The following is an 8803-nucleotide window of genomic DNA, read 5'->3' as shown; positions in this document are numbered from 1 at the left end:
GTGTTTCGGTGAAGGGGGTTTTGTCGTTGGTGATGGTGGTTGAGAGGGATTGCTATTGTCGGTGTGGATTGGTTAAGGAGGACCTGTCGGGGTGGTGGTGCCGGTGTGGTGGTGTCGGTGGATGTGTTGGCTCGATGTGGTGTGATAAGTACGTAAAGTACTCCTTTTCGGACTTTATTTTATAGTCTTTACGTGTTAATTTTGATGGAATAGATTAAGTTACATGGTTTTTTGCAGGAAACTCTAAAAAATACAAAGAAACTATTAATTAGAAGAAGTTGACCAAGATATATTTATGTGTTGGGTTGTGTGAAAGATTGATTGGGTCCAAAGAAAAATTGAATGAAGGGCCGCTTTGCAAACAAAAGTTTTAGGAGATTATATTTGCATGCCTAAAAAGTTAATGGACATTGAAATAAAAGAGTTACAACAAAGCACTGATGGGTCCCACTCTTTGGCAATTTAAACCTATACACCATGTCACCATGCAATTGTCTAAAATTTGTGACGGTCCTGGCTATTACAAAGGAGCTGGTGGGGTGCTCATAGCAGAACTTTGACCTCCTCTAGCATTTGGAAGTGAGAAAGTCAGTGGCGGTATGCAAAGCCGACCCTTATAATTGCAAAAGCTATTGGTTTCTATTTTTGAATTAGTTCCAATTATTAATAGTTTCCAAATCCTACGTTACTTCATCATTATAAAAAGGGGTTTAACCCATACAATGAAAAACACACCTTCACTACCAACTCAAAGAGCAATTTTAGAGGAGCAATCAAAGAGTAATATTAGCTTCTTTTGAGTGTCAATTTTGAGAGATTCAAGAGCTTCATCGAAGACAAGTTTTGGAGAAAGACGAGAGCTTCATCAAATATTAATTCGGTTTTATCTTTCTCTCTTATGTTTTTCTTAACTTGTTTATCATTAATTGAACCATGTATTTAATATCCATGGGTTTCTAACTCTTCCACTAGGATAGAGGATGAAACCCTAACATGAGTATTTGAAATTCTAGTATCATAATTTATTTTATTATCTCTTTTAGTGTGCCTTAATGTTTCATAATTAATCGTCCTTCGGTTAGCCTAAGAAACTAACAACTTGGTTCTTAATTGCATGATATTTTAAGTGAAGTGGGTTATGGGTTTAGTTAATTGAGAAGGGTCTTTTATTGCTTTATCTTCCGAAAATTTAAGATTGATTTCTAACAATTTTTGAGTTAACAAAAGAGGGATAATAATTTGAATTAGATATTAGATTCGAATATGATTGTTAGTGGTGAATTCCAATATCCTAGATTTACCATCTTATAGATTTTCATGACAACTTAAATTTGTTTTCTAAGTTTCAATTTTTAGTTTCTCAAATTATTCTCAAAATCAACTATTTTCTTTCCTAGTTCATTAGTTAGTTTTAGGTTTAGACTTAATTCCGAACAAATCCTCGTGGGATCGACTTCGTAATACATACCATATTCACATACGGTTCGTGCACTTGCGAGTCTTAATTTAGTTTAGTTAGCCTAGTATTTAGGTTCACTAGATTTCACATCAAGTTTTTGGCGCCGCTGCCGGGGATTTGTTTTTAGGAATTGTTTCTAAATTTTGAATTAATTTTTAAACTAGTTAGTTTAGGAATTTATTTGCTTTCTAAAAAGAAAAAAAAATCACAAAAATATTTTATTTCTAAATTTTTTTTAGGAGCTTTCTAAATTTTTTCTTTTTGTGTGATTGTTTCAAATTTAGCAAGAAAAAAAAAGGGGATGAAGCCTCGGATTCGAACACTTAAGGGAATAGTGGTCCGGGTGTCTGCAAAGGTCATCGCCCGTCTAGAACGGGAGGTAATTTTTCTGATCACCCACGAATCTCCTGTAAGTGGGTAATTGTGTGAATTTGTTTGCCTCATTGTTTTGCCGAACTGTTTAATGTAAGCATTCTAGTAAGGGCACAAACCCAGTTACAAGATAGGAGTTCGGATTTCATCACCGTTCTCTTGCCCATTTAGGAAACAACATTCACGATCCTAAGCCTCGTTAATAATTAAAATCTGATTTAGACAGTGACCCTAGGGTATCGAGCTCATAGGACCTTCATAAACAACTCGAGAACTTGATTGTTATCTAGGCATTCTCAGAGGAAAGTGTGTGACCAATTCTTGTCAAAAAGGCCGCCTCGAGAAGAGGAAACGTTTGCCGAAGGAAGACGGCTATCACAACGTTCATCGTTGGTTGTCTTCTTGGAGAATTGTTTACCAACTACTCTGATCGAGTAACCTTTATAACAGTCAAAGTTCAAGTGTTGTGGCGAAATATGAGCTGTCTAGACTACTAGGCAAATCTGACAAGCCATTCACCAAATCTACGTCTAATAACTTGTTGCTAGATTCTGTTTAGGTTGCTTGATCGAGTCAGCTTGATTGTGATTTTTCTTCTTCCTAGGGTCTTCGTAGTTCCTTCCGTCCGTGTTAGTTTATGCCACCTAAACCTCGTGATCACTTAGGTCGTTTCATTAGAAGAGATCAAGGAGGTGAAATTGCTGAAGAAATGAGTGAGAATATAGATCTACATAGGATTGAGAATGCTCCGCTAACCCTAAGAGAGTACATGTACCCCACAAGGACTAGTCGTCCGTCGTGTATTCAGTTACCTGTCTCCACAGCTCATTTTGAGCTAAAACCGGGTATGATCCAAATGTTGCCTATTTTCCGTGGTGCGGAAAATGAGAACCCCTATCACCATATTAGGGAATTTGAGGACATTTGTTCAACCATGAAATATAGAGATATGTCTGGAGATGAGTTAAAACTGAGGTTGTTCCCCTTCTCTTTGAAAGAGAAAGCTAAATCTTTGTTGCACGCTTTGCAACCCGAGTCGATCAGTCGTTGGGAAGAGTTAGCTACAACTTTTCTTTAAAAGTTCTTCCCTAAACACAAAACCTCTACCATTAGGCAAAATCTTGCAGGTTTTTTGCAGCAAGATGGAGAGTCCCTTAGTAGTTACTTAGAGAGGTTTAACGATCTCCCCTTACAATGCCCTCACCATGGTTTCGAGAAAATACGATTAGTCCAGATTCTCTATGATGGACTAGATTATCAAACTAAAACCGTGGTTGAGTCATTCTGTAATGGTGGATTCGTGAATAAAACAGCAGAAGAGGCAATGGAATACCTCTACGATGTGGCAGAGAAATCTCACCAATGGGAACCCTTTAAAGAGCATAGGAGGACTGTAGCTAACAAGGGGGGCATATACCATATAGAATCCCATCCAGCCTTTGTTGATTTAGCAAAAAGATTAGAGGCCGTTGAGATAGATAAACAAAAATCTTCTGTCGAGTCTAGGGGCACACCAAATCCGGTTATGAGTGTAGGAAATGAAGCAGTAAGTTACCCATGTTCGGTTTGTGGAGATCCTACACACACGGGTAACCGATGCACCTTATTCTTTAGTGAACATGAACAAGCCAATGCTCTTTATCAGAATCAAAGGTATGAGAACAAACAAAGGTTTGATCCATTCTCTAACACCTACAACCCAGGGTGGAGAAAGCATCCTAATTTCTCATGGTCCAACGGACAAACTCATATGACTCAATCTGAGAATATTCTTACTCCTCCCAGTTTTCCTAAAGAACCAATTGTACAAAACCCTTCTACTCAACAAAAGTTGTTGTCTTTAGAGGAATCTCTATCATTACTCGCCCAGAGTAATGCTCGGTTCCAAGAAGAAACAACTCAGATGATGAACTCCCAAGCTCAGTCCATTAAAAAATTAGAAGCACAAATAGGTCAATTGGCAAATACACTAAGTGCGAGGGAACCAGGTAAATTCCCTAGCAACCTCAACCAAACCCAAAAGGTACTCTGGGAAAACAGCCAATGGGACAAGCTAATGCTATAACCACCCTTAGAAGTGGTAAGGTAGTTGACAATAAGGTAGGAGTGCCTGAAAATAGTGAATCAGATCCTCAAACCTCTTCCTTGCCAACCAACATCCCTAGGGGAGAACCTGAGAAGGTACCTGAGCCTGAAAACCCACCGGTGGTACCTGAGTCCTATGTCCCTAGTGCCCCATATCCTCAGCGACTGGTAGAGCCAAAGAAGAAATCTCAATTTGAGGAAATAATGAAATTATTCAAACAGGTTAGCATTAACATTCCATTACTAGATGCAATTAAACAAGTCCCGACTTACGCTAAATTTCTAAAAGATTTATGCACTAGGAAGTGTAAGATGAATGTACATAAGAAAGTTTTCCTCTCTGAGAAGGTTAGTTCAATTATCCAAGAGAATATTCCACCAAAGTACAAGGACCCAGGAAGCCCTACACTACCTTGCACCATAGGAAATCTTAAAGTAGAACGTGCTTTACTGGATCTAGGTGCTAGCGTCAACATCTTCCTTACTCCATGTATTTACAGTTGGGATTAGGAGAGATCAAACCCACCTCTATGGTTCTTCAGTTAGAAGATCGCTCTACTAGACACCCACGTGGCGTTGTTAAGGATGTCCTGATTAAGGTTGGGGAATTCATATTCCCTGTTGACTTCATTATCCTAGACACAGAACCTGTCCATAACTCTACTAGTCAAATCCTAGTGATACTAGGTCAGCCATTTTTAGCTACATCGAATGTTGTCATATATTGTAGAAGTGGTCTTCTAAATTTGTCATTTGGAAATATGACAGTAGAGATGAACATTTTTAATGTTGGACTTCACCCTGACGATGAAAACGAGTTTAATGAGTTGAACTTGATAGACTTATTAGTTTAGGATGCATTACCGACCACTCTGGTAAGGGACCCATTAGAGACTCTGTTAGAGTTGTTGGGCTTAGATGTTGGTGATGAGGGTAGTAGTAATGAGATAGATATTGCACTAGAGTCAGAGCCAATTGTTTGGCCAGCCACAGAGACACCACTTATGTCTATTGCTGATTCTGAGATGACACTCGAGCCACTTCTAGAGGAACCAAGAGTTGAGTCTGTAGTATCTCATGTGCCTAAATCTTCTGTTCCACTTACTCATGATATTATTTTGGAGCAAAATGAAGAGGAAGATGAACTATGGCTAAGGGAAATGAGTGACGACTCACTCGATGTAAGTGAAGCCCTAGAGTTCTTTAAGGACACTGATGACTCGATAATGAGAGAAATTTTAGAAGGTCTGTCAGAATCCTTACCAGAGTTAAAACCTAAGGAGCATGGACCCAATGTAGTGGCTAGTTCGATGGAAAAACCCAATGATTCCATTTTAGAAACTCTCAGTTTGAGTATAAATCCAAGTCTTATGAAGAGTCCTATAGGTTGTTTTGCAAACTTAGTGATTTTACAATCATCTAAGTTTGGGGATGGTACCTTCACCCTGAAAATCTCTCTTGTTTTGTCATACTACTTCATAGAGGAGAATTTAGGCCTCACTGGTGATTTTGTATTTTGGGTCGATCCTCAGATTTTCCGATTACTATTTTATGGGGAGTCACCAACCCGGAATCCAGTAGGTCTAGTAACTTTTCTTTTCTTTGAGTCATCATGGTCTGGCTGAAGATGATAAACTTAGCGCTAGCTGGGAGGCAACCCATGCAGTTAGTAGGTTTAGGGGCACCAATATCTGGTAATATCCTCCCTTTCACCCTTTTATTTATTTTTAACATTTCTCTTTGTCCTATTTTAGAACATTGAGGACAATGTTCGGTTTAAGTTTGGGGATGGGGGGTACAAAAATTTGTCCCTTATTTCAAAATGCAAGAGGATTCAAAATTTCAAAAATTTTGAGTCAATTGAATTATGTGAGGCTAGTTGAGGAATTTCAGCTTGTTAATAGCCTTAGATCTTAGTTGTTATACTATCCTTGTCCAAAGATTTTGTCATGATAGTCGAGTCTTAAGGTTATTTGTTACCTAGCCATATGAGTACTATATAAGTGACGAGTTAGCACTACTAAGAGAACTAGACTAATCATTAGTGGAGACTTAACCCAGTGAGGATTTCTGAGCCTTTCAATGTCCTTTGAGTGATCTCTTCTGCATAAACTCCGAGTAGAATGAAGAGCTACTCAACCTCGCAATTTTTAGAAAAACTCATTTGATCTCGTGAGTTTAAACTCTTCAACCACTGAGGGTGTCATCAGGAATGCGAATAAACTTTATTTTTGTAGTCTGAGAAGATAACAGATCATATCACCATACCACTTATTCCAAAAGAATTCTGAGAGGAAGACAATCAATAAAGGTAAGGAAGAAGCAGTAAAGATCTTCGATGAAAAGATGGTTAGTAAAAAAAAAAAAAAAAAAAAAAAAAAAAAAAAAAAAAGAGAGAGAAAAGAAAAAAAGAAAAAGACAAAAAAAAGGAGAAAGAAAGAAAAAAAAGAAAAAGGGGGTTAAAACCACAAGAAGATGAAAAAGAAGAAATTTTCAAAGGAGTAAAAGTTCTGATGATATCAAAGAGTCTATATCCTCAGAAAACCTAAAATTCCATTTCGACATCATATCTGTTATCTCTAGGACGGTACTGTTAGATAGTTAATCAGGTGAGAAGATGAGTGAGCTTCCCCATCCTTAGTAAAGTGGTTGAATTCCTTCCATGAGATTGTTCCTTCTGAAATTTTAGTCCTTCTTAAAATCATGTGTTGAGTCCATTTCCATACTCATACTCACACATGCGAGTAAACCATTCTGAGTGACTTTTATTTCTGAGTGTATGTCCGTGAGGCTGAAGTCGAGGCGAAATGTATTAGGATAGGGATTGAGGTTTTGCTTTCTTAGATCTGAAATGGTGCTCATATTGGCTAGCAACGGATACTTTGAGTTTAGATTACTAGTGAGAAAATTTTAGTACTTGAATAGTGTCTCAAACTTTGATTTTTTTTCTATTAACTTTCTAAAGTCTGACGTTGGGTGAACTAGTTCTATTTTGACTCCTCTAAATAGTTTGAACCCTATTGTATTTTGAAATATGAATTTTGTGGGTATATTCACTGGAAACCCTCACGAGACACAACTCGTCCACTAGGGGAAACCTAGGGGTTTAACGGCTTGTTGCACGTGCTAAGTGCAATCACGATTGCCTGCGAAAGTGAGTTAGGATTTTGTTTATATAGTATTTTTCTGTTTTGCTCGAGGACTAGCAAAATGTAAGTTTGGGGATGTTTGATAAGTACATAAAGTACGTTCCGATGTGGTTGTGCCGACCGAAGAGTCGAGTTTCTTCGTTAACGGTAATAGCTTAAGGGTGCGTTGAAACCAAGAAAACTCGAATGTGCTTGCCCGACAATGATACGTAGCGTCGACGTCAAAAATCCATGGTCTACCGAATATAAAGTGACAATTATCCATGTCGACGACATCACAACAAATTGAATCACGATAATAAGAGCCAATGGAGAACGGGAACGTGCATTGGATTTTTACCGATAATTCCTTTTGATTAGAAATCCAACCAACATTGTACGGATTTGGGTGTTCAGTTGTAGGTAGTTTAAGAGCATTGACGAGTCTTTGAGAAATCATGCTCTCTTCACTACCATTATCGATGATGAAATCGCAGACTTTGTTGTTTATTGTAAGTCTTGATTTGAACGCTTTATTCCTTTCCGGATGATTTGTTGGAAAAAAAATTTCAGGATTTTGAAGGCTCATGATATCAGCTGATGTAGATTGTTGCGGAAGCGTAAAAACATTAGAATCCATTACTAAAATTAAAAAAGAAACAGGAAATAACTAACGATAAATTAAAATAACTGTAAAGAAAGAAGATGCAATCAAGGGGTTTTGTTTATAATTCAATTCAATGTCTTACAAGATAAACTGGACTTCTCTTATATAGAGATTTATGCTTTCCTAGTTAGACTCAAAGTGGGAAATAAGATAACTACTAATATTACTTTCCTTGATTGCTAATATTCTTAAACATAGAAACCCAAAATAATAAATAGGAAATTTATAATAATATAACTTCTAGGCCGTTGGGCCTATAGTCGGATTAGCCGTGAGGCCCAAAGGTGGATGGCCGCCATCACTATCCTAACTGTTTTTATTGAAATTCTCTTACTTTTATGTTATATATATGATTTCAGTTGCTCATAAAAAAAATTATGTTATGCCCTGACTAGTTATAAACTATTGGCAGCACATACAATTATGTTGTTAACTAGACTGACTTTGTTAGTTGTTTATACTGAAATTCTTTTATTTTTATGTTATAGACATGATTCAGTTGTTTACAACATATAATGTTTTGTCCGATTTGTTATAAATTGTTGACGACACATATAATTATGTTGTTAACAAAACTGACTATAATAAATGTTTCTACTGAAATTCTTTTTATTTTATGTTACATACATGATTCAGTTGGTTATAAAAAAAATTACGTTTTGCCCTGACTTGTTGTAAACGGTTAACAACATATACAATTATGTTGTTAACTAGAGTGACTTTTCTAACTGTTTGTACTGAAAGTCTCTTACTTTTACGTTATGGACATGATTCAATTGCTTACTACAAATTATGTTTTTCCCTTACTTATTATAAATTGTTGACAACATATATAAGAGTTAATTCCTATATGGCCCCCTACTTTGTGACCAGCTTCCTTTATGGCCCCTTTTTTTCGTAAATTCAAATATGACCCCCTATTTTCAAGTAAATGTCCTAATTGTCCTTCCTATTCATAATTTTTCAAAATAAAATTAAATACATTCCACCTCATTTCCACCTCACCTCTATTTCCACCTCACATCCCTCTCCACCTCACCTCTCTCTCTCCACTTTTCTTTCTCTCTCTCTTCACTTTTCTTTCTCTCTCTC

General features: G+C 37.0%; 1 non-coding gene across 1 annotated transcript; it reads right to left on the bottom strand.

Annotated features, from left to right (window-relative positions):
* Positions 1-2936: 2936 nt before the first annotated feature.
* On the bottom strand, positions 2937-3043 carry LOC147555885 (small nucleolar RNA R71). Its single transcript, XR_015235480.1, has one exon. It is a non-coding gene; the product is annotated as a small nucleolar RNA R71 (small nucleolar RNA).
* Positions 3044-8803: the final 5760 nt, after the last annotated feature.

This window comes from Eschscholzia californica, unplaced genomic scaffold (genome assembly GCF_041429995.1).
Source record: "Eschscholzia californica isolate CP2 unplaced genomic scaffold, dmEscCali1.0.p SCAF_2, whole genome shotgun sequence".
Taxonomy (NCBI): Eukaryota; Viridiplantae; Streptophyta; class Magnoliopsida; order Ranunculales; family Papaveraceae; genus Eschscholzia; species Eschscholzia californica.
This window is presented reverse-complemented; position numbering and strand designations above follow the sequence as displayed.